The sequence below is a fragment of the Pipistrellus hanaki genome, assembly GCF_964339955.1.
Source record: "Pipistrellus hanaki genome assembly, chromosome: 1".
Taxonomy (NCBI): domain Eukaryota; kingdom Metazoa; phylum Chordata; class Mammalia; order Chiroptera; family Vespertilionidae; genus Pipistrellus; species Pipistrellus hanaki.
Window position 1 is genome coordinate 25,116,683 of NC_140503.1, and position 9,444 is coordinate 25,126,126.

Sequence of the window (9,444 nt, forward strand, 5' to 3'; positions counted from 1 at the left end):
GGGTGGGGGTGTGCAAGAGGCAGCTGATCAATGTTTCTCTCTCATCGATGTTTCTAACTATTCCCTCTTCCTTCCTCTCTATAAAATCAGTAAAATATATTTTTAAAATATGGAGTGCTGAATGAATGAATGAATGAATGAGTGAGTGAGTGAATGGAGGAACTGACCAATAGAACTGGGAGGCACAGGGCAGGGGTCCTGCTGCCCTTGTCATTTTGCCTTGGCCAGGCTGGCCCCTGTTATCAGAATCAGAGGGTATGGGCGTGCAGGGAGGCTGATGTTCCATTTCCTGTGCCCTGCAGGGAAAGCCAGTGTTTGCCAAAGACTCATGTTGTCATTGTTCCAGCCACATAATGAATAACAGCCATTCTTCCCCAGGGATGAAGTCATTTTCCTAGAATAGACTTTTTATTTCCAACCGGAAAGGAAACTAGCATCTATTGCACACCTACTCTGTGCCACGCAATGGGATATCTTATCGTATTTAATTCTCACAACAGTTCTGCAAAGCAAATACGTTTCATGCAACCGAGACTCAGAGATTTTAAATATGTTGTCATGTCCATGAAAAGGAAAAACAACCCAACAGCTGAAAATTGGACACACCAAACTTTGGTGAAGGCGGGTGCCATGGCAAGCCACAGTTAGTCCTCACTGCTGCGGGGAGTGCCCATGGCTGCTCATCAAAGATCATAGGTATAGATGAGGACAGCTCCCCCCAAAAGGAGGAAAGCGGGGGAAGAAATGTGAATAGAGAAATAGGACCCAGCGCATTTTCACTTATTCCTCAAACCTTTATTGAGTGTCTATGTCAGACACAGGGGCCGAGGACAAAATGTCAGAACACGTAAGTCCACTGACGTCACTATCAAATGGGGGAACTGAATACAAAAATCAGAAATTACAGTTTTGTAAGACCGGCATTATTAGATCATTTATTCTCTCTGTTATGTTTGAGGTTCTCTATAATAAAATGTTTTAACATATATTGTAGCTCCATCCAAATGAAATGCTCAGGGTATGTTGAAAGTGCCGAGGAGAGCCACCCAACCCCAACTAAAGGGCCAATCAGGGAAGGCTTCACGGAGGCGGTGACATCTGAGCTGAGTTTTGCTAGATGAGAAGGAGTTAATGAGGCAGAGTCATATGGAACAAGTATTGCCAGCAAAGGGGCACATGCAGAGAGATTCAGAAGCATGAGACAGAATTGCCTGCTTAGAGATTTATATGTGCAAAGTCAATTCCTGGAGCCAAAACGGAGAAGACATTTTCTTGAAGTTTCCTTGTGAGATCGTCCTTCAGTGCATTGGGCCCTCCTCTGGGTTTTGGGGATTTGGTTTGGTGTTTTCAGACCTGGGTTCTGACGGTAGAGGATTAGCACCACAGGCGGATGTGCAGAGGAGGGGCGCCACCTGCAGTGAGAACGTGGAGTAGGCATTGAGTTCCCCTCTCAGCATTACTTCAGGTAAACAAAATAGTCCTGCCTTCTACCATCAAAGAACTGAGCATCAGGGAAATCCTTTGATCTCCAGGAACAAAAGGTAAAATGAGTAGAGGCTGATGTCCCCAAATGGAGCAGAGGAGTAACTACAATCCAGGTTAGAGACATGATCTATAGGAAATCACCCAAAGAAAGCTTAGATTTGCTCATTATTTCATTCAGATTTAATAATGATTAATAACGACCTGCCGTTTTATTTTTATTTTCACATACTTTTATTGACTTCAGAGAGGAAGGAAACATCAATGATGAGAGAGAATCACTGATTGGCTGCCTCCTGCATGCCCACACTGGGGATTGAGCCTAACTGGGAATCGAACCGTGACCTCCTGGTTCATAGGTCTACCCTCAACCACTGAGCCACACCAGCTGCCCCCCCCCCCCCGCCTTTTATTTTTTTGTAAATTCTCACCCAAGGAGTGAGGCTATTTTTTCCATCGATTTTTTAGAGAGTACAAGGGGAGATAGAGGAGGGAGTGAGAGAAAAATCAATTGGTTGCCTCCGACTCGGGGCTGGAATCAAACCTGCAATCCAAGTATGTGACAGGAAACTGAACCAGCGACCCTCCGGAGCGCAGGCACGCTCTAACCACTGAGCAACACCAGCCAGGGCGACCTGCCATTATTTGAGTGCTTACTATGCACCAAGTACATGGGTACACTATACTATGTACTGAACATACTTACCTCATTTAATTCTCAGCAGCAACCTTATAAAGGAGATATTATTTTACCCATTTTATAATGAACAAATGGCATTCAGAGAGATTGTGTAACTCTCTCAGGATCACACAGCCAGAACATGTAAAGGCTGGGATTTGAACCCAGATGTGTGAATTCAAAAGCTCATGCTCTCAAACATTGGGTTAGACACCTGATGAACATGGCCATTAAACGTCAAGGAGTAACTCCTCATCTTTGCTCAAAACTTGTTCCTCTTCCACCTGCATTCCACATAAAGGAGTGATAACAAAGCAGAATATGATTAATGTATTACTAATTGTTAATTAGTAATCATCAGCCAATGTTGAGTAAATTCTTCAACTCCCTAACCCCCACTGCCACATCCCATTGCCCAAGCCAGAAACCTAAGAGTTTCAACCCCAGACCTAATACCTCACCAGTGTTGATTCTCTCTCATAAATATCTCCAACATTTTTAAAAATATATATTTTATTGATTTTGTACAGAAAGGAAGGGAGAGAGAGAGATAGTTAGAAACATCGATGAGAGTGAGTCATCGATCAGCTGCCTCTTGCACACCCCCTACTGGGGATATGCCCACAACCAAGGTACATGCCCTTGACCGGAATCGAACCCGGGACCTTTCAGTCCCCAAGCGTCGGCTCTATCCATTGAGCCAAACCGGTTTTGGCTCTCCAACATTTTTGTATGGTCTCTGTCCTCACTGTTGCTGCCTTAGTTCCTGACTGTCTCCTGCCTGATTACATGCTCTCCCGTGAGTCCCTCCCCCCAGCACTGTGTGACTGATTTATAATCGTCTCTCCAGTGTAGACTGCATGATGACAGGGCTCCACCCAGTGTGATTTGAGTGCTTGGCACGCAATAAGCACTAAATCAATATTTGATCAAAAATAGCCAGGAATCATTATTTTCATGCCATTGTTATGGGGGTGCATTGTGGCCCTTCAAAAGTCATATGTTACAGACTTAACCCCCAGTACTTCTGAATGATTTTGGACATAGGGCCTTTATAGAGGTAATTAAATTAAAGTGGGGCCATTAGGGTGGATCCTAATCCATTAGGACTAATATGCTTATGAGAAGAGGAGATTAGGACAAAGGAAACACCGACAGAAGGATGACCACGTAAGGACACAGAAAGAAGGCAGCCATCTACAAGCCAGAGAGACCACAGAAGAAACCAAACCCATGGATTCCATGACCTTGGGCTTCCAGCCTCCAGAATTCTGAGACAATAAATGTTGTTGTTTAAGCCACTCAGTCTGTGGTATTTTGTTATGGCAGCTCCAGTAGGCTAGAAAGGAAATCAGATTCAGAGGTTGAAGAACTTACCCAACACTGGCTGGTAATCATAGTACTAATTAGTAATAATTAATAAGTAATACATTAGTCACATTCTGCCTTGTCATCACTCTTTTATCTTGTATACCAACTCTTATAACTGATTTAACTCTTTTAATATTTAACTTCTTGAACGTTTGGATATTTTACTTCAACTGGCATTTTGGCAAAGACCCTACCTCAGTCTTCTCAGTATTCCCAGGCTTTTGAGCTAAGCCTGATGCTCTTCAACAATAAATTTCCAATGCATTTTGTTGTTGTTCTTGTATGGTTAACTGACACATTTGAAAGGCTAAAAGGAGCTGGAGGGCAGATTCCTGATCATCAAGGAAAACATGCCAAAAAAGGGGCCACCATCTCCAGCAATAGGATGTGACTTATCTCTGAACCTCCACATATAAACATCTGGATGACTGGTGACTAGTCTAAGACATTATGGAGGGCAATGGCGTGCATGTCTGAGGCTGGAATTGTCTACTTTAAAAACAAACAAACAAGTGTGTGTGTGGCTGAAACCGGTTTGGCTCACATGATAGAGCATTGGCCTGCGGTCTGAAGGGTCCCAGGTTCGAATCCGGTCGGGGGCATGTACTTTGGTTGCGGGCACATCCCCAGTAGGGGGTGTGCAAGAGGCAGCTGGATCAATGATTCTCTCTCATCAGTGTTTCTCTCTATCCCTCTCTCTTCCTCTCTGTAAAAAATCAATAAAACATATTTTTTAAAAAGTGTGTGTGTGTGTGTGTGTGTGTGTGTGTGTGTGTGTGTGTGTGTGTTGGCAAGTAATGGGAGACGAGGCCTCTGGGGAACAGGAGCTGTAACTTCAGAGTGTAGCCCTTTTGAAAACAGAAGGGACCTAAGTCACTGAGCAGGCAGGTGGCTTCGTGCCAGAGGCAGATGACCCAGTAAGAGAGGCAGAGAACCTGGAAACAAGTCTGGCTCCTGAGTGACAGCCCCTCTGCCGAGCAGACCCATACATGTCTCAGAGACAAATGCATAGGTAGCAGCTCCAATGCATGTTTTTTTTTTGTTTGTTTGTTTTTGTGTGTGTGTGTTTGTTTTGTTTTGTTTTTAATTTGGAAACACAGCTTTCAGATCTGGGGAAACTGAACTGTTTGTTCACTGATTCCTTTACTACTACTACTTCTTTTTTTTTTCTTTCATTTTTTCCAATGCATGTTTTAGTAGTATATTCCGGAATGAAGAAACTTCTCCAATATCAGACAAAATGAGATTGGTGGGGAGGGGCTTATAGAAGTGAGAGAAAATTCCCATTAGGTGAATTGTAAGATTCCCTCTAGATTCCCTTGCTGATGCACCTAAACAGTTTAGTGCAGGTTGGTCTCGTGTCCCACAAGACAGTTTGAGAACATGAGCATGTGATGCCTAGCTCTAAGGATTCTCCAAAGTGGCTTAATGGCTCAAGATATTTTGAGAAGGCCAGTTGCATGGTGCACCCGGTGAGAGAAGTCACACTTACTAGGCCCATTCCCTCTCGCTGATGCATTCAGCTGGAGGGCTTACTATGTACCGGGCCCTCACCAGCTGTGAGCAGAAACAGGCACAGACCTATTCTGCAGCTTCCAAGTCCCTGCCACTTACACACCAACCTGGTGGTCTTTGGGTGATTTTTTTCCTTCTTTTTTTCTTCCTTCCTACTGTAATGAACACATATTACTTCAATAAAGAACTAAATAAAATCCTTTATTTTTTAAAATATTTTTATTGATTTCAGAGAGGAAGGGAGAGGGGGAGAGAGAGAGAGAGAGAAGCATCAATGATGAGAGAGAATTATTGACCGGCTGCCTCCTGCACATCCCACTCTGGGGATCAAGTAAGCAACCCGGCCACATACCGGGAATTGAACCATGACCTCCTGACTCACAGGTCAATGTTCAACCACTGAGCCATGCCAACTGAGCTAAAACCCTTTATTTTTTAACAAATATTACCTTTATCTGCTGATTTGTGTCCTAAGTCCCTCCTGAAGGTGTGAGTAACAAGAACTGGGAATGGTTATACTCTACGCCACGTATTATTCTGAGTCTAATCAGGAGACAGAAACATTAATGCTTCTTAATGCAAAGAAGCATTAAGCTATGAACCGAGAGTTCATTGCTTAATATAAAGATAAAAAGAGAACTCTCACCCAGTGGGTGTGGCTCAGTGTTTGAGCATCAACCTATGAACCCGGAGGTCATGGTTCCATTCCCAGTCGGGGCACATACCTGGTTGTGGGTTGCAGGCTAGATCCCCAGTAGCAGGCGTGCAGGAAGTAGCCAATCAATGATCCTCATCATTGATGTTTTAATTTCTCTCTCCTTCTCTGAAATTACAAAATATTTAAAAACTAGTCTACGGTAATCTCTCTATGCTTTCCAAATCTGAAATCACTAGAAAATATATAATAATGGTAAAATATATATATATATATATATATATATATATATATATATATATATATATATATATATATATATGAAAAGAGCCCTGGCTGGTCTTGCTTAATGGTTAGAGCATCAAACTCACTGACTTGAAAGGGGAGCCCCTCACAAAGGCTGGGGTTCAGAACTCATTGGAGAAGGTGTGATTGCAGCGCACAGGGGCAGCACAGAATTTTGTCTGGGGCATAGCTGTTCCATAGTTGCCAGGCAAGCAGAAAACAATCTTCCAGGCTGGGATGAGGCTGGTGAGAGGGAGACACTGCACAAGGTTTAGAGCAAATTCATTAGTCAACAGAGCCAAATATCAACAGTACAACGATTGAAATTTCTTTTGAGAGCCAAAATTTTTAAACTTAAACTTCTTCTAATGCCACTTCTTCAAAATAGACTTGCCCAGGCCGTGGTATTTTGTAGATGAGCCACACTCAAGGGGCCAAAGAGCCGCATGTGGTATCTGCCTCAAGAAGGTGGTATTTGCCAACCACGGGCTTAGAGCATGTGGTATCTGCCTCAAGAAGGCTCAGAGAGGAAGGTGCTCATTAGGCTTGGGTCTGGGCTGCAAGGTTACCAAGAGACTGCTCTAGGCACACAGCTGGGGTAGGAGCTGCAGGACGTGCCCACACACTTGCACCTCTCATCATGCAGCAGGAGCAAGAAAAAGCAAAAGGCACAGCACACAGGAACCAGAAGAGAAGCACCTTCCTCCTACAACATCCCTTCAGCTCCCTCTACTGGCCAACATTAGCATCGTGCTCATTTTCAAGTAGAAAATGCCTACAATCCTTTATCCCAGAGCAGGGGAAGAGTGAATTTGGAGGTGTAAGAAAATAGAGAATGGCCACAAGCAGTTATCAGTAATTAGAACAGGTATTGGTAATATTTTTCTGTAAAGAACCTGATAGTAAATATTATAAGCTTTGGGAGTCATACAATCTTTTTCAAAACTATTTAATTTTTTTCTTCATGAAAAGCAGTATAAATAATATGTAAACAAATAAGCATGACTATGTTCCAATAAAATTTGATTTACAAACAGCCAGTGGATTCGGCCTATAGTTTACCAACTTCTGATTTAGAACTTCGGAGTGAATCATCTCTATTCTGTGACTAGAATTATATTAAGAGGGGAATGGGCCCTAACTGGTTTGGCTCAGTGGATAGAGCGTTGGCCTGGGGACTGAGGAGTCTCGGGTTCGATTCTGGTCAAGGGCATGTACCTTGGTTGCGGGCACATCCCCAGTAGGGGGTGTGCAGGAAGCAGCTGATCGATGTTTCTCTTTCATCGATGTTTCTAATTCTTTATCCCTCTCCCTTCCTCTCTGTAAAACAAACAAACAAACAAAAGATATATATATATATATATATATATATATATATATATATATATGGAGAGAGAGAGAGAGAGAGAGAGAGAGAGAGAGAGAGAGAGAGAGAAAGGGGAATGGAAGACAAGCGCACAGAACTGAGGTGGGTGGTGAGGGCTGATCAAAAGGAATTTAAATGACAGTAATGCCTACACTATATAAGGTGGGGGTTTTTTTTTGCCCAAAATAAGTGAGTGCTAAGGACTGAATGTTTGTCTCCCACCTCCCCCCAATTTATATGTTGGAGCCCTGAACTTCAATGCAGTGGTATTTGGAGATGGGACCTTTGGAATGTGATTAGGTCATGAGGATGGAGCCCTCACGATGTATTTGTGTCCTGTCCAAGAAAGACAGGCGAGAACTCGCTCTCTCTCTGGTTCCCTCCATGTGAGGATAAAACAAGAAAATGGCCATCCTCGAACCAGAAAGCGAGTCCTCACCAGGCATCAGATCTGCCCACCCCCTGATCTTGGACTTCCCGATCTCTAGAACTGTAAGGAATTGTTGTCTACTAGTAAGCCAGTCAGTGCATGATACTTCGTTACAGCAGCCCAAACTGACTGAGAGCTATTATATTAAAGGATCTAAGAGGTTTCTTAATTGTTATTTTTAGGGGTATATCTCTATCTATATTATTCATTCCTCTTTTGAGGAATTTGAGGCTCAGAGGATGTAAGAAACTTGCCTCAAAACACACAGCCTGGCTGAGCTGGCATTTGAACAACTAGTGTGTATAACTCTTAAGCCTCCCTCATTTTTCTTTTTAATAATTGATTTTTTAAATTTTTAAAAAATATATTTTTATTGATTTTTTTACAGAGAGGAAGGGAGAGAGATAGAGAGCTAGAAACGTCGATGAGAGAGAAACATCGATCAGCTGCCTCTTGCACACCCCCTACCGGGGATGTGCCCGCAACCAAGGTACATGCCCTTGACCGGAATCAAACCCGGGATCTTTCAGTCCGCAGACTGACGCTCTACCACTGAGCCAAACCGGTTTCGGCAAGCCTCCCTCTTAAGAAAAGGTTGAACAGGTTTGCTTTAAAACCTATTTATCTATCTATCTATCTATCTGTTTATTTATTTATTTATTTATTTATTTATTTAAAGGAGGTGATAGTTCCCTAATGTCCATTTATTTCTTATAGCCATAGGGTTGTCTGCCTTGCTTTTACTTTAAAAATATATATTTTATTGATTTTAGAGAGGAAGGGAGATAAAGAGATATTGTAGAAACATCAATGAGAGAGAATCATGGATTGGCTGCCTCCTGCACACCCCCTACTGGAGATGGAGCCTGCAACCCAGGCCAGAATCAAGCCTGGGACCCTTCAGTCCTCAGGCTAACAGCCTATCCATTGAGCCAAACCAGCTAGGGCTAAACCCCCTTGAAAAGATTAGTGTTTACTAAGCTTAGGCTCTTTCAGCTACGACACACCACCCGCACCTTACGCGCAGTATCTATCTATCTGAGCCCACCTCTTCATTGCTCCATGGGACTTGGAGAGCAAGGTGAACCAACAGAAACATTGCCCTTATGCCGCTTGCTGTACCACACGTCACCAAGTTCTTTGCTTCTGATCCAAGACTCTCATGTCTACTGCCAGCATCTATGACCCTGTTCACATGCAAGTAGTACACAATCTCACACCCTTCGGTCTTTAACACTCTCACACAAATGCCAAGGAACAAAAACTCTCGCTTTCTCATCTCTCGTTGCACTTCAACTTCCTGCGGTTTGGCATGAGCCCCCAGCACAATACTGATGTCACCAAAGACACTCTGACCACCACTTCTGGTGGATATATGATTCCAGGCAACATCTCCTGGACCTCTGCAGCCTTAGCCCTGGGGCATACCCTCCTTCTGAAGTGCTCTGCCGTTAGCTTCCCCCAGACCATGCTTTCCTGTCTGCCCTCATGGGTCCCTTGTATGGCCTCCTGGTCCCTGAGCAGCCCCATCAATGACCTGCCCGCCTCCCTATGGCTCCACCAGCCCTGCCTGGTGCTCTGACTCACACTGCTGGTTTTAGGAACCTCAAGCTCAGTGATGATGCCTGAAACTCTAGGTCCAGTCCAGGCCTCTGACACCA